This window comes from Oncorhynchus gorbuscha, linkage group LG19 (genome assembly GCF_021184085.1).
Source record: "Oncorhynchus gorbuscha isolate QuinsamMale2020 ecotype Even-year linkage group LG19, OgorEven_v1.0, whole genome shotgun sequence".
Classification (NCBI taxonomy): Eukaryota; Metazoa; Chordata; class Actinopteri; order Salmoniformes; family Salmonidae; genus Oncorhynchus; species Oncorhynchus gorbuscha.
In genome coordinates, this window is record NC_060191.1 from 51,498,360 (window position 1) to 51,523,359 (window position 25,000).

The window sequence follows — 25,000 nt, forward strand, 5'->3', positions numbered from 1 at the left end:
TCTCTCCCTGTCCATACACACAGGGACACCCTTTCTATCACAGCGTCTACCATGGCAACGTCCTATGCTTGCATAGTTAGTGAGTGACTACTGCCCTCTGACGTTGTCCTTAACTTACACTTGTACTGAAACAGTTTTCTTTCTGAAGGATACTGTGTATGTGTCTGCCCTGTTGGCTGTGTCATCTCTGTGCCCTCTAACTGACACTGTGCAGTGACATAGTGTTTCCCTGCCAGACACCCGGTTTCCTCACCATTAGTTCAGACACTCTCAGATTAGCCTTCAGTTCCCCCTGATCAGGCCACAGTTACACACACCTGCACCCCTCGCCGCTGGCTGACTCTCACACTCAGAGTGAAAGGGCAAGAAACCACCAGAGAAACGGATGTAGATAGAGAGTGAGGGAGAGAGAGTAAAAGAGAGCGATAGAGTTGGAGGGAGAGAGGGGGAGAGAAAGTTTGAGACTGAGGAGGGAGGGAGAGAGAGAAAGAGATAGAGAGGGAGGATGTGAGTGTGTTGTAAGTGAGTGGACATATCTGTCCCACCCTGTCCTTTGACTGGGAGCCTGTGTGTCTGTTCACAGAAAGCATCAATGTGAGAAATGTGTGCCTGTTGGTTACAGAGCCGAGCTAGGTGAAGAGGAGAGCGCTGGTTTTCAGGCACGCAAGGACTGCCTGCAGAGTTCTGCCAAGAGCAACATGGAGCTATGTTCTTAGGGAGAGCTATGAGGGTGAGAGGAGCGGGGAGGGAGGGCAAGGCAAGGCTGTGTGGTGTTCCCCAGGGCACCTCCTTGGGCCTGCTCCAAGGTCCTATTAGCTGATATGGCAAGATGTGACATGGTGTGTCACTACCATACAGGGTCCACTCCATCATGTTTTATATCTCCATTCAATGTTAGAAACTAAGATACGCTCTTTTGGGCCGATTCTTACCCGAGTTAAGCGCATAAATGGAACATAATTCCCTTTTTTATGCATTTTCCTCTCAACGTATATTCTGACCTTGAATTTAAGCATGATAATTGCATGCCATTCGTACTATTCATTGGGGTTGAGATCTTAACTTAACTCCCTAATAATTCCACCATCTTTACCGGCAAATAAACAATTAAAAAGGTCTAGCAACCTGTCGGTTCCAAGTGGAACAGTGTCTATGTCATGTTTGTCATTTATTATCTTGTCTTGTCCCTGTGCTTCCCATTCTATTCGTTTCCCTCTGCTGGTCTTATTTGGTTCTTTCCCTCCTTCTAGCCCTCTCTCTCCCCCTCCCTCTCTCACTCTCTCGCTCTCTCTTCTCTCTATCGTTCCGTTCCTGCTCCCAGCTGTTCCTATTCCCCTAATCATCATTTAGTCTTCCCACACCTGTTCCCGATCCTTTCCCCTGATTAGAGTCCCTATTTATTCCTTTGTGTTCCGTTCCTGTGCCGTCAGTTCCTTGTATTGTATTCACCATGCTGTGATTGCGTTTCGCCCTGTCCTGTCGTGTTTTTGCCGTGATTGTGTATCACCCTGTCCTGTCGTGTTTTGTGCCTTCATCAGACGCTGCGTGTGAGCAGGTGTCTCAGTCGACTACGACCTGCGCCAACCCGAAGCGACCTGCAGTCTGTGGCCGCTTCTCCAGTTGTTTTCCCCTCTACAAATCTAGAGGATTTCAGTTATTCCGTTTTGAACATTAATAAACTCTGTTTCTGTTAAGTCGCGTTTGGGTCCTCTTTCACCTGCATGACAGAAGGAACTGACCAAGGAATGGACCCAGCGACTTCAGACGCTGTTTACACTGCCGTCAAGATCCAAGGAGCCATGCTCGGCAGACACGAGCAGGAATTGTCTGCTGCTCGCCATGCCGTGGAGAACCTGGCCGCTCAGGTTTCCGACCTCTCTGGACAGTTCCAGAGTCTACGTCTCGTGCCACCTGTTACTTCCTGGCCTGCCGAGCCTCCAGAACCTAGGGTTAATAACCCACCTTGCTACTCCGGGCAGCCCACTGAGTGCCGCTCCTTTCTCACGCAGTGTGAGATTGTGTTCTCTCTCCAACCCAACACATACTCTAGAGAGAGAGCTCGATGTTCTTGTCATTTCACTCCTTACTGGCCGGGCTCGAGAATGGGGCACAGCTATCTGGGAGGCAAGGGCTGATTGCTCTAACAAATTCCAGAACTTTAAAGAGGAGATGATTCGGGTTTTTTCATTCACCGTTCAGTTTTTGGTGGGGAGGCTTCTAGGGCCCTGGCTTCCTTATGCCAAGGTGAACGGTCCATAACGGATTATTCCATTGAGTTTCGCACTCTTGCTGCCTCTAGTGAGTGGAACGAGCCGGCGCTGCTATGTCGTTTTCTGGAGGGACTCCACGCAGTGGTTAAGGATGAGATTCTCTCCCGGGAGGTTCCTTCAGATGTGGACTCTTTGATTGCTCTCGCCATCCGCATAGAACGACGGGTAGATCTTCGTCACCGGGCTCGTGGAAGAGAGCTCGCATCAACGGTGTTTCCCTGCTCCGCATCGCAACCATCTCCCTCCTCTGGCTTTGAGACTGAGCCCATGCAGCTGGGAGGGATTCGCATCTCGACTAAGGAGAGGGAACGGAGGATCACCAACCGCCTGTGCCTCTATTGCGGAGTTGCTGGACATTTTGTTAATTCATGTCCAGTAAGAGGCCAGAGCCCATCAGTAAGCGGAGGGCTACTGGTGAGCGCTACTACTCAGGTCCTTCATCTAGATCTTGTACTACTATGTCGGTCCATCTACGCTGGACTGGTTCGGGTGCTACATGCAGTGCCTTGATTGACTCTGGGGCTGAGGGTTGTTTCATGGACGAAGCATGGGTTCGGAACATAACATTCCTTTCAGACCGTTAGACAAGCCTACGCCCATGTTTGCCTTAGATGGTAGTCATCTTCCCAGTATCAAATTTGAGACACTACCTTTAACTCTCACAGTATCTGGTAACCACAGTGAGACTATTTCTTTTTTGATTTTCCGTTCACCGTTTACACCTGTTGTTTTGGGTCATCCCTGGCTAGTATGTCATAATCCTTCTATTAATTGGTCTAGTAATTCTATCCTATCCTGGAACGTTTCTTGTCATGTGAAGTGTTTAATGTCTGCCATCCCCCGTTTCTTCTCTCCCTACTTCTCAGGAGGAACCTGGCGATTTGACAGGAGTGCCGGAGGAATATCATGATCTGCGCACGGTCTTCAGTCGGTCCCGAGCCAACTCCCTTCCTCCTCACCGGTCGTATGATTGTAGTATTGATCTCCTTCCAGGGACCACGCCTCCTCGAGGTAGACTATACTCTCTGTCGGCTCCCGAACGTAAGGCTCTCGAGGATTATTTGTCTGTGTCTCTTGACGCCGGTACCATAGTGCCTTCTTCTTCTCCGGCCAGGGCGGGGTTCTTTTTGTTAAGAAGAAGGACGGTACTCTGCGCCCCTGCGTGGATTATCGAGGGCTGAATGACATAACGGTTAAGAATCGTTATCCGCTTCCCCTTATGTCATCAGCCTTCGAGATTCTGCAGGGAGCCAGGTGCTTTACTAAGTTGGACCTTCGTAACGCTTACCATCTCGTGCGCATCAGAGAGGGGGACGAGTGGAAAACGGACGTTTAACACTCCGTTAGGGCATTTTGAGTACCGGGTTCTGCCGTTCGGTCTCGCCAATGCGCCAGCTGTTTTTCAGGCATTAGTTAATGATGTTCTGAGAGACATGCTGAACATTTTTGTTTTTGTCTATCTTGACGATATCCTGATTTTTTCTCCGTCACTCGAGATTCATGTTCAGCACGTTCGACGTGTTCTACAGCGCCTTTTAGAGAATTGTCTCTACGTAAAGGCTGAGAAGTGCTCTTTTCATGTCTCCTCCGTTACTTTTCTCGGTTCCGTTATTTCCGCTGAAGGCCTTCAGATGGATTCCGCTAAGGTCCAAGCTGTCAGTGATTGGCCCGTTCCAAGGTCACGTGTCGAGTTGCAGCGCTTTTTGAGGTTTCGCTAATTTCTATCGGCGTTTCATTCGTAATTTCGGTCAAGTTGCTGCCCCTCTCACAGCTCTTACTTCTGTCAAGACGTGTTTTAAGTGGTCCGGTTCCGCCCAGGGAGCTTTTGATCTTCTAAAAAGAAAGAACGTTTTACGTCCGCTCCTATCCTCGTTACTCCTGACGTCACTAGACAATTCATTGTCGAGGTTGACGCTTCAGAGGTAGGCGTGGGAGCCATTCTATCCCAGCGCTTCCAGTCTGACGATAAGGTTCATCCGTGCGCTTATTTTTCTCATCGCCTGTCGCCATCTGAGCGCAACTATGATGTGGGTAACCGTGAACTGCTCGCCATCCGCTTAGCCCTAGGCGAATGGCGACAGTGGTTGGAGGGGGCGACCGTTCCTTTTGTCATTTGGACAGACCATAAGAACCTTGAGTACATCCGTTCTGCCAAACGACTTAATGCCCGTCAAGCTCGTTGGGCGTTGTTTTTCGCTCGTTTCAGTTTGTGATTTCTTACCGTCCGGGTAAAGAACACCAAGCCTGATGCCTTATCCCGTCTGTTTAGTTCTTCTGTGGCTTCTACTGATCCCGAGGGATTCTTCCTTATGGGCGTGTTGTCGGGTTGACAGTCTGGGGAATTGAAAGACAGGTTAAAACAAGCACTCACGCACACTGCGTCGCCGCGCGCTTGTCCTAGTAACCTCCTTTTCGTTCCTGTTTCCACTCGTCTGGCTGTTCTTCAGTGGGCTCACTCTGCCAAGTTAGCTGGTCATCCCGGTGTTCGAGGCACTCTTGCGTCTATTCGCCAGCGCTTTTGGTGGCCGACTCAGGAGCGTGACACGCGCCGTTTCGTGGCTGCGTGTTCAGACTGCGCGCAGAAGAAGTCTGGTAATTTTTTTTCTGCTTCTGCTCCTGGTCTTGCTGGGTCTCAGTCTGTTCCCTGCCATCGCATCTCTCCTGTTCTTGTCCCTGCCCTTGCTGTGTCTCAGTCTGTCCCTAGTTCTCATTTTTTTTTTTTTTAAGTAGTACCCTAGTTTCCCTTTTTATCGTTTTTCGTTACGGTCCTGAGGAGAGGAGTTGGGTTCTTTCTCGGGACGTGCTGGACCGTTTGATCTATGATTTCCTCCGTTGCCGCCAGTGTTCCTCCTATCGAGAGCGCCAGGAGGCGCTCGGTGAGTGGGGGGTACTGTCATGTTTGTCATTTATTATCTTGTCTTGTCCCTGTGCTTCCCATTCTATTCGTTTCCCTCTGCTGGTCTTATTTGGTTCTTTCCCTCCTTCTAGCCCTCTCTCTCCCCTCCCTCTCTCACTCTCTCGCTCTCTCTTCTCTCTATCGTTCCGTTCCTGCTCCCAGCTGTTCCTATTCCCCTAATCATCATTTAGTCTTCCCACACCTGTTCCCGATCCTTTCCCCTGATTAGAGTCCCTATTTATTCCTTTGTGTTCCGTTCCTGTGCCGTCAGTTCCTTGTATTGTATTCACCATGCTGTGATTGCGTTTCGCCCTGTCCTGTCGTGTTTTTTGCCGTGATTGTGTATCACCCTGTCCTGTCGTGTTTTGTGCCTTCATCAGACGCTGCGTGTGAGCAGGTGTCTCAGTCGACTACGACCTGCGCCAACCCGAAGCGACCTGCAGTCTGTGGCCGCTTCTCCAGTTGTTTTCCCCTCTACAAATCTAGAGGATTTCAGTTATTCCGTTTTGAACATTAATAAACTCTGTTTCTGTTAAGTCGCGTTTGGGTCCTCTTTCACCTGCATGACAGTCTACTTTCTTTTTCCTGGTTGAAATAACACCATTATCCATGCACTGTAATTTACAACTTGATAAGAGCTATTGATAAGATCTAGGTAAAAGAGTAAGCCATTTGGATACGAGGATTGTAAATAGAAAGTGCAATTGTTTTAATCAATTTTACCTTGTGATCGCTGGAGACAAATGTGAAATCAGTCAAATGGCAGCAAACTGAAGTATATCAACGTATCACCTTTTCCACAGTAAGGTTTATGAAATGCTGGCCTTATAACTTGGGATGAAATTTGGCTGTGGGCTTCTGTAGCCATGCGCAAATGACAGTATAGTGCCAAACTTGAACAATTGAATATGGCAACTTTCAGGATGAATAAACCACTGACATGTCCTGACTTTAGTTCCTTTTTATGTCTCTATTTTAGTTTGGTCAGGGCGTGAGTTGGGGTGGGCATTCTATGTTTGGTCTGTGTGTTATAGTTCTATGTGTTTGGCCTGGTATGGTTCCCAATCAGAGGCAGCTGTCAATCGTTGTCTCTGATTGAGAACCACACTTAGGTAGCCTGTTCCCACCTGGTGTTTGTGGGTAGTTGTTTTCTGTGTCTGTGTTTCACCATACAGAACTGTTTCGATGTTCATTGTTTCACTTTGGTTCCATCTTTCATACTCCTCATCAGATGAAGAAGATCGTTACAACCACTGTATTTTTCATTCACAAATATTTTTGTGCATAAAGGCTTTCCAAACCAATTTTTTATTATTCATAAATAATTTTCTAACCCTAAATAATATACAAATAAGAGTATTTTTTCTACCAATTGGTGCTGAAAATGAGACAAATATGTGTGTATTTTCATGGCTTTCTTTCATTGATCCTGTCACAGATCCCGCCGGAACTTTCATTACGCACACCTGTCCCCTATTCCCACTGATTATTACTTGTATAAGTGTGCCCTTTGGTTTCCATTGGGCCGTCCATTATTGTTACAATGTCCGTTGGTCGTGTGAGTATCTGTGCTGTGTGTTTTGGCTTTCATGCCATTGTGGATTGCGCAGATCATTACAGGTGTTCCCATGTGTTATGTATTCGAGGTACTCCTCGCTCTTCTGACGAAGAGGAGTAGTATGAAGGATCGGAGGACCAATGCGCAGCGTGGTATGTGTTCATAGTTTTTTAATGAATAGCGAACACTGAACAGAACAATAAACGTGAAGTAATCAAAACCGAAACAGTCCCGTGTGGCACAAACACTAACTCGGAAAAATAAACACCCAAGAAACACAGGTGGAAAAAGGCTACCTAAGTATGATTCTCAACCAGAGACAACTGACGACACCTGCCTCTGATTGAGAACCATACTAGGCCGAACACAGAAACCAACATAGAAAAGCAAACATAGACTGCCCACCCCAACTCACGCCATGACCATATTAAAATAAAGACAAAATAAAGGAACTAAGGTCAGAATGTGACATTCATTGTTTTTTCCCAGTGTTGCATTTTTCAAATAAAGAGAGAATGTACACCTACCACGCTGCACCTTGGTCAGGTCATTTATCATAAGAAGACGAGCGTAACAGGGTTACTACCCTGTGTTTTGTTACGTGTTTGTTTGGTCTTCGTCCCAGTGCCTTTACACGGCACGGTGTAATTTGGTCTTAATAATAAAAACAATACGCATTCCTGCGCCTGTCTCCCGAATCTCTTCATACCAATGTGACAGACGCCTAATATTCTGAACTGTTCTCTCCATATATTCTAGTGCAGGACTACCATCCTGTAGGTTTTCACTCCAACCCCAATCTAGCGCATCTGATTCTAATAATAAGCTGGTTGATAAGCTGAATTAGGTTAGTTACAACTAGGGTTGGAGGGTAGCTCTCCAGGAACAGGATTGGAGAAGCCCTGTTGTAGTAAGTGTTGAGAAAATTTAAATTTAAGGTATGCCAAATTAAAAGGGATGGCTTTAGACAAATGTACTGAAAACCCTATTGAATGAAAACTCCATGAGAACCTATTGGCCCGCAAGTGGGAGGGTTTTCAGCGGTTGCTGTAAATGGGCGCATTTGAGCAGATCACTTTTGTCAAGATGTGTGTTGTATTATGGGTAAAAATCCTGACCGCATGAATTTACAAAAATCATGTGATCGCTGCAGTTGCTTCTCCACACTGTACCATGCAGCCATGACCTATTATCTATCAACCAATCGCTGTTTTATCCACGCGAAGGTGTCCAAAGACGTGACAGGAACCAACTTTGGAGTGACTCTAAAGGTACAGGGGATACAAATAAGTGTTTTTGACACCTCTCACTAACCAATTCATTGCACACTTGTTACATTCTCAGTTTGTGAGTGTGTGATATGGTGGTGTAGACACATTTATTTCGACATGAATAAAGAAAATGGTTTATAAACAATAGTAGCTATGTTTGACACTACCATGTTGATCTGAGCCTTGCTGTTGGAAAACCACTACAGTGTCTGACTTTCTGCTGTTGAAGATGCACCTCGCCTGATTTAACTCGCCGACTTTCGTCTACAGTCGGCTTCATTAGGCTGGCCACTCGAACACACCCAATGTATTCATTCCATGCTAACGAACCACGCCTGCAAAGGCTGTTACACACCTGCAGAAGGTAAGGCTGAATACTAACTACTGAGAAGTGCATCGGAAAGGCCAGTGGTGGAAAAAGTACCCAATTGTCATACTTGAGTGAAAGTAAAGATACTCTAGTTTAATAGAAAATTACTCAAGTAAAAGTGAAAGTCACCCTTTAAACTACTACTTGAGTAATAGTCTAAAAGTATGTTTTAAAATATACTTAAGTATCAAAAGTAAATATTGCACAAATATATAGTGAGGGAAAAAGTATTTGATCCCCTCCTGATTTTGTACGTTTGCCCACTGATAAAGAAATGATCCGTCTATCATTTTAATGGCAGGTTTATATGAACAGTGAGAGACAGAATAACAACAACAAAAATCCAGAAAAACACATGTCAAATAAGTTATAAATTGATTTGCATTTTAATGAGGGAAATAAGTATTTGACCCCTCTGCAAATCACGACTTAGTACTTGGTGGCAAAACCCTTGTTGGCAATCACAGAGGTCAGACGTGTCTTGTAATTGGCCACCAGGTTTGCACACATCTCAGGAGGGATTTTGTCCCACTCCTCTTTGCAGATCTTCTCCAAGTCATTAAGGTTTCGAGGCTGACGTTTGGCAACTGGAACTTTCAGCTCCTTCCACAGATTTTCTATGGGACTACGGGCTGGAGACTGGCTAGGCCACTCCAGGACCTTAAAGTGCTTCTTCTTGAGCCACTTCTTTGTTGCCTTGGCCGTGTGTTTTGGGTCATTGTCATGCTGGAATACCCATCCATGACCCATTTTCAATGCCCTGGCTGGAGGGAAGGAGGTTCTCACCCAAGATTTGACGGTACATGGCCCCGTCCATCGTCCCTTTGATGCGGTGAAGTTGTCCTGTCCCCTTAGCAGAAAAACACCCCGAAAGCATAATGTTTCCACCTTCATGTTTGACGGTGGGGATGGGGTTCTTGGGGTCATAGGCAGCATTCCTCCTCCTCCAAACACGGCAAGTTGAGTTGATGACAAAGAGCTCCATTTTGGTCTCATCTGACCACAATACTTTCACCCAGTTGTCCTCTGATTCATTCAGAAGTTCATTGGCAAACTTCAGATGGGCATGTATATGTGCTTTCTTGAGCAGGGGGACCTTACGGGCCCTGCAGGATTTCAGTCCTTCACGGCGTAATGTGTTACCAATTGTTTTCTTGGTGACTATGGTCCCAGCTGCCTTGAGATCATTGACATGATCCTTCTGTGTAGCTCTGGGTTAAATTCCTCACCGTTCTCATGATCATTGCAACTCCATAAGGTGAGATCTTGCATGGAGTCCCAGGCCGAGGGAGATTGACAGTTCTTTTGTGTTTCTTCCATTTACGAAAATTCGCACCAACTGTTGTCACCTTCTCACCAAGTTGCTTGGCGATGGTCTTGTAGCCCATTCCAGCCTTGTGTAGGTCTACAATCTTGTCCCTGACATCCTTTGAGAGCTCTTTGGTCTTGTCCTTGGTGGAGAGTTTGGAATCTGATTGATTGATTGCTTCTGTGGACAGGTGTATTTTATACAGGTAACAAACTGAGATTAGGAGCACTCCCTTTAAGAGCGTGCTCCTAATCTCAGCTCGTTACCTGTATAAAAGACACCTGGGAGCCAGAAATCTTTCTGATTGAGAGGGGGTCAAATACTTATTTCCCTCATTAAAATGCAAATCAATTTAACATTTTTTACATGCGTTTTTTTCAGGATTTTTTTGTTGTTATTCTGTCTTTCACCGTTCAAATAAACCTACCATTAAAATTATAGACGGATCATTTCTTTGTCAGTGGGCAAACGTAAAAAATCAGCAGGGGATCAAATACTTTTTCCCCTCACTGTATTTAAGTATCAAAAGTATACATGATTTCACAATGCTTATTTGGCAAACCAGACACCACAATTCTTGTTTTTTATTTATGGTTAGCCAGACAATCATTACAAACTAAGCATTTGTGTTTAGTGAGTCGGCCAAGTCAGAGGCAGTATGCATGACCAGAGATTATTCCTTAATAAATGCGTGAATTGGACCATTTTCCTGTCCTGCTAAGCATTCAAGCATTCAAAATGTAACAAGTACTTTTTGGTGTCAGGGAAAATGGAGTAAAAGGTACATTATTTTCTTTAGGAATGTAGTGAAGTAAAAGTTGCCAAAAATATAAATAGTAAGTAATGCACAGATAGCACAAAAAACTTCAGTGGAAAGAAAAAGTATGTGAACCCTTTGGAATTACTTAGATTTCTGCATAAATTGGTTATACAATTTAATCTGATCATCATCTAAGTCACAACAATAGACAAACAGTCTGTTTAAACTAATAACACATACAATGATACATTTTCATGTCTTTTACCTTTACTTAACTAGGCAAGTCAGTTAAGAACAAATTCTTACTTTCAATGACGGCCTGTTCAGGGGTAGAACGACAGATTTTGTACCTTGTCAGCTCAGGTGTTTGAACTTGCAACCTTCCAGTTACTAGTCCAACGCTCAAACCACTAGGCTACCCTGCCACCTTTATTGAACACATTGTGTAAACATTCACAGTGCAGGGTGGAAAAGGTTGTGAACCCCTTGCAAACTTCAGACGTGCAGCAATGTTTTTATTGGACAGCAGTGGCTTCTTCCGTGGTGTCCTCCCATAAACATCTTGTTTAGTGTTTTACGTATCGTACTCGTCAACAGAGATATTAACATGTTCCAGAGATTTCTGTAAGTCTTTAGTTGACACTCGCATTCTTCTTAACCTCATTGAGCATTTTACGCTGTGCTCTTGTAGTCATCTCCCTTACGGCCACACCTAGGGAGAGTAGCAACAGTGCTGAACTTTCTCCATTGATAGACAACGTGTCTTACTGTGGACTGACGAACATCAAGGCTTTAAGAGATACTTTTGTAACCATTTCCAACTTTATGCAAGTCAACAATTCTTCTTCTGAGATCTCTTTTGTTCGAGGCCTGGTTCACATCAGGTAATGCTTCTTGTGAAAAAAGCAAACTCACATTTTCATAATTTGTGTGTTATTAGTTTAAGCACACTATGTTTGTCTATTGTTGTGACTTAGATGAAGATCAGATCAAAATGTATTTCCAATTCCAAAGGGTTCACATTCTTTTTCTTGCCAATGTAAGTAGTACTTTAAAATATTTTTACTTAAGTACTTTACAACACTAAATCGGGCTCCATAGATTTATGCACAGGAAGTTGGTGGCACCTTAACTGAGGAGGACGGGCTCATGGTAATGCCTGAAGCAGAATTAGTGGAATGGTATTAAATACATCAAACACATGGTTTCCATGTATTTGATGCCCTCCCCTTAGCAGCCTCCACTGGATTTATGATGCTTTTTTAAAGAAGTTGATGTAGGCCTTCAGTCCATGTATCCTGTCACTGAATTAATTATATTTTCGTTTTTTTCATGATGATGATTATGAGGATAATGAGAATGAGAATGATGATGATGCTGATGACTAGAGAGAGATCCCACATCAACAGAATAAGTGAGATTGGCATTGCTTATTTGTGTGTCTAATTGATCAGCACGTCTGTAGGGTTGAGTGAGAAGAGATGAGCAGTGGTCTGGTGGGTGGTAAAGGTGAGAGAGCAGAGTAGAGCTGAGACACCGTTGTCCACTCTCAACAGCACCTTATTGGCCACAGCCTGCCACCGATGTCCACTCTCAACAGCACCTTATTTGCCACAGCCTGCCACCGATGTCCACTCTCAACAGCACCTTATTGGCCACAGCCTGCCACAGATGTCCACTCTCAACAGCCCCTTATTGGCCACAGCCTGCCACCGTTGTCCACTCTCAACAGCACCTTATTGGCCACAGCCTGCCACAGATGTCCACTCTCAACAGCACCTTATTGGCCACAGCCTGCCACCGATGTCCACTCTCAACAGCACCTTATTGGCCACAGCCTGCCACCGATGTCCACTCTCAACAGCACCTTATTGGCCACAGCCTGCCACCGATGTCCACTCTCAACAGCACCTTATTGGCCACAGCCTGCCACAGATGTCCACTCTCAACAGCCCCTTATTGGCCACAGCCTGCCACCGTTGTCCACTCTCAACAGCCCCTCACTGGCCACAGCCTGCCACCGATGTCAACTCTCAACAGCACCTTATTGGCCACAGCCTGCCACCGATGTCCACTATCAACAGCACCTTATTGGCCACAGCCTGCCACAGATGTCCACTCTCAACAGCACCTTATTGGCCACAGCCTGCCACAGATGTCCACTCTCAACAGCACCTTATTGGCCACAGCCTGCCACCGATGTCCACTCTCAACAGCACCTTATTGGCCACAGCCTGCCACAGATGTCCACTCTCAACAGCACCTTATTGGCCACAGCCTGCCACCGATGTCCACTCTCAACAGCCCCTTATTGACCACAGCCTGCCACCGATGTCCACTCTCAACAGCACCTTATTGGCCACAGCCTGCCACAGATGTCCACTCTCAACAGCACCTTATTGGCCACAGCCTGCCACAGATGTCCACTCTCAACAGCCCCTTATTGGCCACAGCCTGCCACCGTTGTCCACTCTCAACAGCCCCTCACTAGCCACAGCCTGCCACCGTTGTCCACTCTCAACAGCCCCTTATTGGCCACAGCCTGCCACCGATGTCCACTCTCAACAGCCTGCCTTATTGGCCACAGCCTGCCACAGATGTCCACTCTCAACAGCACCTTATTGGCCACAGCCTGCCACAGATGTCCACTCTCAACAGCACCTTATTGGCCACAGCCTGCCACCGATGTCCACTCTCAACAGCACCTTATTGGCCACAGCCTGCCACAGATGTCCACTCTCAACAGCACCTTATTGGCCACAGATGTCCACTCCACTCAACAGCCCCTTATTGACCACAGCCTGCCACCGATGTCCACTCTCAACAGCACCTTATTGGCCACAGCCTGCCACAGATGTCCACTCTCAACAGCACCTTATTGGCCACAGCCTGCCACAGATGTCCACTCTCAACAGCCCCTTATTGGCCACAGCCTGCCACCGTTGTCCACTCTCAACAGCCCCTCACTAGCCACAGCCTGCCACCGATGTCCACTCTCAACAGCCCCTCACTAGCCACAGCCTGCCACCGATGTCCACTCTCAACAGCCCCTCACTAGCCACAGCCTGCCACCGTTGTCCACTCTCAACAGCCCCTCACTAGCCACAGCCTGCCACCGTTGTCCACTCTCAACAGCCCCTCACTAGCCACAGCCTGCCACCGTTGTCCACTCTCAACAGCCCCTCACTAGCCACAGCCTGCCACCGATGTCCACTATCAACAGCCCCTCACTAGCCACAGCCTGCCACCGTTGTCCACTCTCAACAGCCCCTCACTAGCCACAGCCTGCCACCGTTGTCCACTCTCAACAGCCCCTCACTAGCCACAGCCTGCCACCGTTGTCCACTCTCAACAGCCCCTCACTAGCCACAGCCTGCCACCGTTGTCCACTCTAAACAGCCCCTCACTAGCCACAGCCTGCCACCGATGTCCACTCTCAACAGCCCCTCACTAGCCACAGCCTGCCACCGTTGTCCACTCTCAACAGCCCCTCACTAGCCACAGCCTGCCACCAATGTCCACTCTCAACAGCCCCTTATTGGCCACAGCCTGCCACCGATGTCCACTCTCAACAGCACCTTATTGGCCACAGCCTGCCACCGTTGTCCACTCTCAACAGCCCCTCACTAGCCACAGCCTGCCACCGATGTCTACTCTCAACAGCCCCTTATTGGCCACAGCCTGCCACCGATGTCCACTCTCAACAGCACCTTATTGGCCACAGCCTGCCACAGATGTCCACTCTCAACAGCCCCTCACTAGCCACAGCCTGCCACCGATGTCCACTCTCAACAGCACCTTATTGGCCACAGCCTGCCACCGTTGTCCACTCTCAACAGCCCCTCACTAGCCACAGCCTGCCACCGATGTCCACTCTCAACAGCCCCTCACTAGCCACAGCCTGCCACCGATGTCCACTCTCAACAGCACCTTATTGGCCACAGCCTGCCACCGTTGTCCACTCTCAACAGCCCCTCACTAGCCACAGCCTGCCACCGATGTCCACTCTCAACAGCCCCTTATTGGCCACAGCCTGCCACCGATGTCCACTCTCAACAGCCCCTTATTGGCCACAGCCTGCCACCGTTGTCCACTCTCAACAGCCCCTCACTAGCCACAGCCTGCCACCGTTGTCCACTCTCAACAGCCCCTCACTAGCCACAGCCTGCCACCGTTGTCCACTCTAAACAGCCCCTCACTAGCCACAGCCTGCCACCGATGTCCACTCTCAACAGCCCCTCACTAGCCACAGCCTGCCACCGTTGTCCACTCTCAACAGCCCCTCACTAGCCACAGCCTGCCACCGTTGTCCACTCTCAACAGCCCCTCACTAGCCACAGCCTGCCACCGTTGTCCACTCTCAACAGCCCCTCACTAGCCACAGCCTGCCACCGTTGTCCACTCTCAACAGCCCCTTATTGGCCACAGCCTGCCACCGATGTCCACTCTCAACAGCCCCTTATTGGCCACAGCCTGCCACCGTTGTCCACTCTCAACAGCCCCTCACTAGCCACAGCCTGCCACCGTTGTCCACTCTCAACAGCCCCTCACTAGCCACAGCCTGCCACCGATGTCCACTCTCAACAGCCTCTCACTGGCCACAGCCTGCCACAGATATCCACTCTCAACAGCCCCTCACTAGCCACAGCCTGCCACAGATGTCCACTCTCAACAGCCCCTTATTGGCCACAGCCTGCCACCGATGTCCACTCTCAACAGCACCTTATTGGCCACAGCCTGCCACAGATGTCCACTCTCAACAGCACCTTATTGGCCACAGCCTGCCACCGATGTCCACTCTCAACAGCACCTTATTGGCCACAGCCTGCCACCGATGTCCACTCTCAACAGCACCTTATTGGCCACAGCCTGCCACCGATGTCCACTCTCAACAGCACCTTATTGGCCACAGCCTGCCACAGATGTCCACTCTCAACAGCACCTTATTGGCCACAGCCTGCCACCGTTGTCCACTCTCAACAGCCCCTCACTGGCCACAGCCTGCCACCGATGTCAACTCTCAACAGCACCTTATTGGCCACAGCCTGCCACCGATGTCCACTATCAACAGCACCTTATTGGCCACAGCCTGCCACAGATGTCCACTCTCAACAGCACCTTATTGGCCACAGCCTGCCACAGATGTCCACTCTCAACAGCACCTTATTGGCCACAGCCTGCCACCGATGTCCACTCTCAACAGCACCTTATTGGCCACAGCCTGCCACAGATGTCCACTCTCAACAGCACCTTATTGGCCACAGATGTCCACTCTCAACAGCCCCTTATTGACCACAGCCTGCCACCGATGTCCACTCTCAACAGCACCTTATTGGCCACAGCCTGCCACAGATGTCCACTCTCAACAGCACCTTATTGGCCACAGCCTGCCACAGATGTCCACTCTCAACAGCCCCTTATTGGCCACAGCCTGCCACCGTTGTCCACTCTCAACAGCCCCTCACTAGCCACAGCCTGCCACCGATGTCCACTCTCAACAGCCCCTCACTAGCCACAGCCTGCCACCGATGTCCACTCTCAACAGCCCCTCACTAGCCACAGCCTGCCACCATTGTCCACTCTCAACAGCCCCTCACTAGCCACAGCCTGCCACCGTTTTCCACTCTCAACAGCCCCTCACTAGCCACAGCCTGCCACCGATGTCCACTCTCAACAGCCCCTCACTAGCCACAGCCTGCCACCGTTGTCCACTCTCAACAGCCCCTCACTAGCCACAGCCTGCACCGTTGTCCACTCTCAACAGCCCCTCACTAGCCACAGCCTGCCACCGTTGTCCACTCTCAACAGCCCCTCACTAGCCACAGCCTGCCACCGTTGTCCACTCTAAACAGCCCCTCACTAGCCACAGCCTGCCACCGATGTCCACTCTCAACAGCCCCTCACTAGCCACAGCCTGCCACCGTTGTCCACTCTCAACAGCCCCTCACTAGCCACAGCCTGCCACCAATGTCCACTCTCAACAGCCCCTTATTGGCCACAGCCTGCCACCGATGTCCACTCTCAACAGCACCTTATTGGCCACAGCCTGCCACCGTTGTCCACTCTCAACAGCCCCTCACTAGCCACAGCCTGCCACCGATGTCCACTCTCAACAGCCCCTTATTGGCCACAGCCTGCCACCGATGTCCACTCTCAACAGCACCTTATTGGCCACAGCCTGCCACAGATGTCCACTCTCAACAGCCCCTCACTAGCCACAGCCTGCCACCGATGTCCACTCTCAACAGCACCTTATTGGCCACAGCCTGCCACCGTTGTCCACTCTCAACAGCCCCTCACTAGCCACAGCCTGCCACCGATGTCCACTCTCAACAGCCCCTTATTGGCCACAGCCTGCCACCGATGTCCACTCTCAACAGCACCTTATTGGCCACAGCCTGCCACAGATGTCCACTCTCAACAGCACCTTATTGGCCACAGCCTGCCACAGATGTCCACTCTCAACAGCACCTTATTGGCCACAGCCTGCCACCGATGTCCACTCTCAACAGCACCTTATTGGCCACAGCCTGCCACAGATGTCCACTCTCAACAGCACCTTATTGGCCACAGATGTCCACTCTCAACAGCCCCTTATTGACCACAGCCTGCCACCGATGTCCACTCTCAACAGCACCTTATTGGCCACAGCCTGCCACAGATGTCCACTCTCAACAGCACCTTATTGGCCACAGCCTGCCACAGATGTCCACTCTCAACAGCCCCTTATTGGCCACAGCCTGCCACCGTTGTCCACTCTCAACAGCCCCTCACTAGCCACAGCCTGCCACCGATGTCCACTCTCAACAGCCCCTCACTAGCCACAGCCTGCCACCGATGTCCACTCTCAACAGCCCCTCACTAGCCACAGCCTGCCACCGTTGTCCACTCTCAACAGCCCCTCACTAGCCACAGCCTGCCACCGTTGTCCACTCTCAACAGCCCCTCACTAGCCACAGCCTGCCACCGTTGTCCACTCTCAACAGCCCCTCACTAGCCACAGCCTGCCACCGATGTCCACTATCAACAGCCCCTCACTAGCCACAGCCTGCCACCGTTGTCCACTCTCAACAGCCCCTCACTAGCCACAGCCTGCCACCGTTGTCCACTCTCAACAGCCCCTCACTAGCCACAGCCTGCCACCGTTGTCCACTCTCAACAGCCCCTCACTAGCCACAGCCTGCCACCGTTGTCCACTCTAAACAGCCCCTCACTAGCCACAGCCTGCCACCGATGTCCACTCTCAACAGCCCCTCACTAGCCACAGCCTGCCACCGTTGTCCACTCTCAACAGCCCCTCACTAGCCACAGCCTGCCACCAATGTCCACTCTCAACAGCCCCTTATTGGCCACAGCCTGCCACCGATGTCCACTCTCAACAGCACCTTATTGGCCACAGCCTGCCACCGTTGTCCACTCTCAACAGCCCCTCACTAGCCACAGCCTGCCACCGATGTCTACTCTCAACAGCCCCTTATTGGCCACAGCCTGCCACCGATGTCCACTCTCAACAGCACCTTATTGGCCACAGCCTGCCACAGATGTCCACTCTCAACAGCCCCTCACTAGCCACAGCCTGCCACCGATGTCCACTCTCAACAGCACCTTATTGGCCACAGCCTGCCACCGTTGTCCACTCTCAACAGCCCCTCACTAGCCACAGCCTGCCACCGATGTCCACTCTCAACAGCCCCTCACTAGCCACAGCCTGCCACCGATGTCCACTCTCAACAGCACCTTATTGGCCACAGCCTGCCACCGTTGTCCACTCTCAACAGCCCCTCACTAGCCACAGCCTGCCACCGATGTCCACTCTCAACAGCCCCTTATTGGCCACAGCCTGCCACCGATGTCCACTCTCAACAGCACCTTATTGGCCACAGCCTGCCACAGATGTCCACTCTCAACAGCCCCTTATTGGCCACAGCCTGCCACCGATGTCCACTCTCAACAGCACCTTATTGGCCACAGCCTGCCACAGATGTCCACTCTCAACAGCACCTTATTGGCCACAGATGTCCACTCTCAACAGCCCCTTATTGGCCACAGCCTGCCACCGATGTCCACTCTCAACAGCACCTTATTGGCCACAGCCTGCCACAGATGTCCACTCTCAACAGCCTCTCACTGGCCACAGCCTGCCACAGATGTCCACTCTCAACAGCCTCTCACTGGCCACAGCCTGCCACAGATGTCCACTCTCAACAGCCCCTCACTAGCCACAGCCTGCCACCGTTGTCCACTCTCAACAGCCCCTCACTAGCCACAGCCTGCCACCGATGTCCACTCTCAACAGCCCCTTATTGGCCACAGCCTGCCACCGATGTCCACTCTCAACAGCCCCTTATTGGCCACAGCCTGCCACCGTTGTCCACTCTCAACAGCCCCTCACTAGCCACAGCCTGCCACCGTTGTCCACTCTCAACAGCCCCTCACTAGCCACAGCCTGCCACCGTTGTCCACTCTAAACAGCCCCTCACTAGCCACAGCCTGCCACCGATGTCCACTCTCAACAGCCCCTCACTAGCCACAGCCTGCCACCGTTGTCCACTCTCAACAGCCCCTCACTAGCCACAGCCTGCCACCGTTGTCCACTCTCAACAGCCCCTCACTAGCCACAGCCTGCCACCGTTGTCCACTCTCAACAGCCCCTCACTAGCCACAGCCTGCCACCGTTGTCCACTCTCAACAGCCCCTTATTGGCCACAGCCTGCCACCGATGTCCACTCTCAACAGCCCCTTATTGGCCACAGCCTGCCACCGTTGTCCACTCTCAACAGCCCCTCACTAGCCACAGCCTGCCACCGTTGTCCACTCTCAACAGCCCCTCACTAGCCACAGCCTGCCACCGATGTCCACTCTCAACAGCCTCTCACTGGCCACAGCCTGCCACAGATATCCACTCTCAACAGCCTCTCACTGGCCACAGCCTGCCACAGATGTCCACTCTCAACAGCCTCTCACTGGCCACAGCCTGCCACAGATGTCCACTCTCAACAGCCTCTCACTGGCCACAGCCTGCCACCGATGTCCACTCTCAACAGCCTCTCACTGGCCACAGCCTGCCACAGATGTCCACTCTCAACAGCCTCTCACTGGCCACAGCCTGCCACAGATGTCCACTCTCAACAGCCTCTCACTGGCCACAGCCTGCCACCGATGTCCACTCTCAACAGCCTCTCACTGGCCACAGCCTGCCACAGATGTCCACTCTCAACAGCCTCTCACTGGCCACAGCCTGCCACAGATGTCCACTCTCAACAGCCTCTCACTGGCCACAGCGTGCCACCGATGTCCACTCTCAACAGCCTCTCACTGGCCACAGCCTGCCACAGATGTCCACTCTCAACAGCCTCTCACTGGCCACAGCCTGCCACAGATGTCCACTCTCAACAGCCTCTCACTGGCCACAGCCTGCCACCGATGTCCACTCTCAACAGCCTCTCACTGGCCACAGCCTGCCACCGATGTCCACTCTCAACAGCCTCTCACTGGCCACAGCCTGCCACCGATGTCCACTCTCAACAGCCTCTCACTGGCCACAGCCTGCCACAGATGTCCACTCTCAACAGCCTCTCACTGGCCACAGCCTGCCACCGATGTCCACTCTCAACAGCCCCTCACTGGCCACAGCCTGCCAACGCTCGGCGAAATATCCTGCATCGCTACAAATATGTAAATATGTTGACTTGGAGGGATGGTCTCTTCTGACCTTGCAGCGCTTTAAGAGAGAGTGGATGGAGAGAAAACAGCTCCAGCGCTCTATATAAGGGCCTGCTTTGGGCTCAAACCTAACTTCAGGCTCTGAACACAGACACATCACATACACATTATGACCCTGTGTGTTGAGTCCTGAACAGACTCGACACACTTGTAGAAAGTGGTGGTCAGCAAGCCAGTCTTCCCACACACACATACACGCATCATCTCCAGTTCCCATCCCTAGGCCGTGTTGTGCAGTCAATGGACAAAATACAAAATGTCAGTGTGTGCCTGTTGTCTCATATCTGTAGTGAAGCAGCAGCAGCACCCCCCAGCAGCCTGCTGTGACCCAGCTGAACTCTCAGTGCCATCAAAGGGGTGGATGACTAAAAAGGAGAAAGAAGAGAGAGAAACCATACTCACTGGTCTCATTTTCCATAAATCTACCTCTGTCTTTGATATGTGTGGTTAGACTGTGTGTGTGTGTGTATGCCAGCAGTCTGTGTGTGTGATGGGTTTCAGTCCATGCTTTTCTGGCTTGTGGGTATTGGCTTGTGGTTTGGGTCTGGGCAGGGAGAGAGGGTGAGGGTGGTTATGAGCTTCATAGCTGCTACACTGAGACATACTGGCACCACCCGGGCAGTGCTGGTTCCTCTCTCAAAAATAGGGAACCACCACAGGGTGTGTGTGTGTGTGTGTGTGTGTGTGTGTGTGTGTGTGTGTGTGTGTGTGTGTGTGTGTGTGTGTGTGTGTGTGTGTGTGTGTGTGTGTGTGTGTGTGTGTGTGTGTGTGTGTGTGTGTGTGTGTGTGTGTGTGTGTGTGTGTGTGTGTGTAGGGTCATACCGTGGTCGTAGGGTCACACACAGGGTCATACCATGTGTAGGGAGGTGTGGAGATGGGAGAACCTTCCAAAAGGACAACCATCTCTGAAGCACTCCACCAATCAGGCCTTTATGGTAGAGTGGCCAGACAGAAGCCACTCTTCAGTAAAAGGCACATGACAGCCACTTGGAGTTTGCCAAAAGACACAAGAAACAAGACTGAACTCTTTGGCCTGAATGCCAAGCATCACGCCTGGAAGAAACCTGGCACCATCCCTATGGTGAAGCATGGGGGTGGCAGCATCATGCTGTGGGGATGTTTTTCAGCAGCAGGGACTGGGAGACTAGTCAGGATCGAGGGAAAGATGAACGGAGCAAAGTTCAGTGCGATCCTTGATGAAAACCTGCTCCAGAGTACTCAGGACCTCAGACTGTGGCGAAGGTTCACCTTCCAGCAGGACAACGACCCTAAGCACACAGCCAAGACAACGCAGTACTGGCTTCGGGACAAGTCTCTGAATGTCCTTGAGTGGCCCAGCCAGAGCCTGGACTTGAACCCAATCGAACATCTCTGGAGAGACCTAACAATAGCTGTGCAACGACGCTCCCCATCCAACCCGACAGAGCTTGAGAGGATCTGCAAAGAAGATTGGGGGAAACTCCCCAAATACAGGTTTGCCAAGATTGTAGTTACATACCTAAGAAGACTTGAGGTTGAAATCGCTGCCAAAGGTGCTTCAACAAAGTACTGAGTAAGGGTCTGAAGACTTATGTAAATGTGATATTTCTGTGTTTTATACAGTAAATTTGCAAAAATGTCTAAAACCTGTTTTTGCTTCGTCATTATGGGGTATTGTATGTAGATTGATGAGGAAAAAACAAATAATTTAATCAATTTTAGAGTAAGTCTGTAATGTAACAAAATGTGGCAAAAGTGAATGGGTCTGAATACTTTCCAAATGCACTGTATGTCTTCGACCAGTGAATGTTCACACAGTTGTGCCGTCAGGCTGATTACGTCTAGCAATCATGTGACTAAGTGGATACATTTGCTTTCAGACTTGTCACTCTGTGAGGTTTATTATCAATGTTATACTTGCTGTGATTTTGTCCTCTAATGGTTGTACTGCTACAAATAAACCCTGGAACATATCAAATCAAATCAAATGTATTTATGAAGCCCTTCTTACATCAGCTGATGTCTCAAAGTGCTGTACAGAAGCCCAGCCTAAAACCCCAAACAGCAAGCAATGCAGGTGTAGAAGCACGGTGGCTAGGAAAACTCCCTAGAAAGACCAGAAACTAGAAAGAAACCTAGAGAGGAACCAAGCTGGGAGTGGTGGCCAGTCCTCTTCTGGCTGTGCCGGGTGGAGATTATAACAGAACATGGCCAAGATGTTCAAATGTTCATAGATGACCAGCAGGGTCAAATAATAATAATCACAGTGGTTGTCGAGGGTGCAACAGGTCAGCACCTCAGGAGTAAATGTCAGTTGGCTTTTCATAGCCGATCATTCAGAGTATCTCTACCGCTCCTGCTGTCTCTAAAGAGTTGAAAATAGAAGTCTGGGACAGGTAGAACGTCCAGTGAACAGGTTCCATAGCCGCAGGCAGAACAGCTGGAACCTAAGCAGCAGCATGGCCAGGTGGTCTGGGGACAGCAAGGAGCCATCAGGCCAGGTTGTCCCGAGGCATGGGCCTAGTACTCAGATCCTCCGAGAGAGAGAAACAAAGAAAGAATTAGAGAGAGCATACTTAAATTCACACAGGGCACCAAATAAGACAGGAGAAATACTCCAGATATAACAGACTAACCCTAGCCCCCCAACACATAAACTACTGCAGCATAAATACTGGAGGCTGAGACAGGAGGGGTCGGGAGACACTGTGGCCCCATCCGACGATACCCCCGGACAGGGCCAAACAGGCAGGATAAACCCCACCCACACTGCTAAAGCTCAGCCCCCACACGGCACAACACAAGGGGGGGCGCCAACCCAGACAGGAAGATCACGTCAGTGACTCAACCGACTCAAGTGACGCACCCCTCCTAGGGACGGCATTGAAGAGCACCAGTAAGCCAGTGACTCAGCCCCTGTAATAGGGTTAGAGGTAGTGAATCCCAGTGGAGAGAGGGGAACCAGCCAGGCAGAGACAAGGGCGGTTTGTCGCTCCAGTGCCTTTCCGTTCACCTTCACACTCCTGGGCCAGACTACACTCAATCATAGGAGAATCCAGGTGTACAGCAGTGCATTATGGGTAGTGCTGGTTGTCCAATCAGCTAATGGATAATAGGGGTGATGCTCAGGTTAGAGATGAATGTCCAGGATGTAGAATGTCCACCCCAGCTGGTAGCAGTCTCTTAGCACCAGGCCCCCTGCCTCCCTCCATCTCCCCCTGTCTCCTTATTTTCCTTATTTTTCTCTCTCCATCCATCCCTGGGGCTGGCAGCAGTGTCTGGGCACTTGCTCCACTGTTGGCCTCGACCCCAGCAGGATGTGGAGCTCAGTAACGGTCGTGTATATGTGCGCATGTGTGTGTGTGTGTGTGTGTGTGTGTGTGTGTGTGTGTGTGTGTGTGTGTGTGTGTGTGTGTGTGTGTGTGTGTGTGTGTGTGTGTGTGTGTGTGTGTGTGTGTGTGTGTGTGTGTGTATGTATGTATATATATATATATATATATATTATATATATATATTAACAGTTGAGGTCGGAAGTTTACATACACTTAGGTTAAAGTCATTAACTTCTTAGTGATCCCTTCCCGCCCCATTTGACAACACCCAGTGAAATAGCAGCGCGCCAAATTCAAAAACAGAAATACTCATAATAATAATTCAGAAATCATACAAGTGTTATACATCAGTTTAGAGATTAACTTCTTGTTAATCCAGCCACAGTGTCAGATTTCAAAAAGGCTTTATGGCGAAAGCAAACCATGCTATTATCTGAGGACAGCACCCCAGCAAACATACACATGAAATAATTCAACCCACCAGGCACAACATAAAAGTCAGAAATAACATATAATGCCTTACCTTTGAAGATCTTCTTCTGTTGGCACTCCAATATGTCCATTAAACATCACTAATGTTCCTTTTGTTCAATGAATTCTGCCGTTATATATACAAAATGTCCATTTCTCGGCGCGTTTGATTCAGAAAATACACCAGTTCCAACTCCCGCAACATGACAACACATGATCTAATTAGTTACCTGATCCAAACATTTCAAACAACTTTCCTAATCCAACTTTAGGTATTTCTAGACGTAAATAATCGATAAAATTGAAGACGGAATAAACTGTGTTCAATACCGGAGGAAAACAAAGTGGAGCGTGCTACTTCTTCATTTCTCAAAGGAAAAACATCAACCAATTTTTAAAGACTGTTGACATCTAGACATCTGGAAGCAATAGGAACTGCAAGCAACTGCCTCAGAATTCTAGCTTTCCATTGAAAAGCCATTGAAAAGAGAGTGACCTCAAAACTCAAAAAAAAAATTCCTGGATGGTTTGTCCTCAGGGTTTTGCTTGCCAAATCAGTTCTGTTAAACTCACAGAACTTCAGAGTGTTTTCTATCCAAATCTACTAATTATATGCATATACTGGCTTCTGATGCATATACTGGCTTATATGCATATACTGGCTTTTAAAACTCATTTTTCAACCTCTCCACAAATGTCTTGTTCACAAAGTATTGTTTTGGCAAGTTGGTTAGGGCAGCTACTTTGTGCATGACAGGCACTCTTTCCTCTGGTCTAAAAAAAATATCCCAATGCCCCAGGGCAGTGATTGGGGACACTGCCCTGTGTAGGGTGCCGTCTTTCGGATGGGACGTTAAATGGGTGTCCTGACTCTCTGAGGTCATTAAAGATCCCTTGGCACATATCGTAAGAGTAGGGGTGTTAACCCCGGTGTCCTGGCTAAATTCCCAATCTGGCCCTCAAACCATCACGGTCACCTAATAATCCCCAGTTTACAATTGGCTCATTCATCCCCCTCCTCTCCCTGTAACTATTCCCCAGGTCGTTGCTGCAAATGAGAA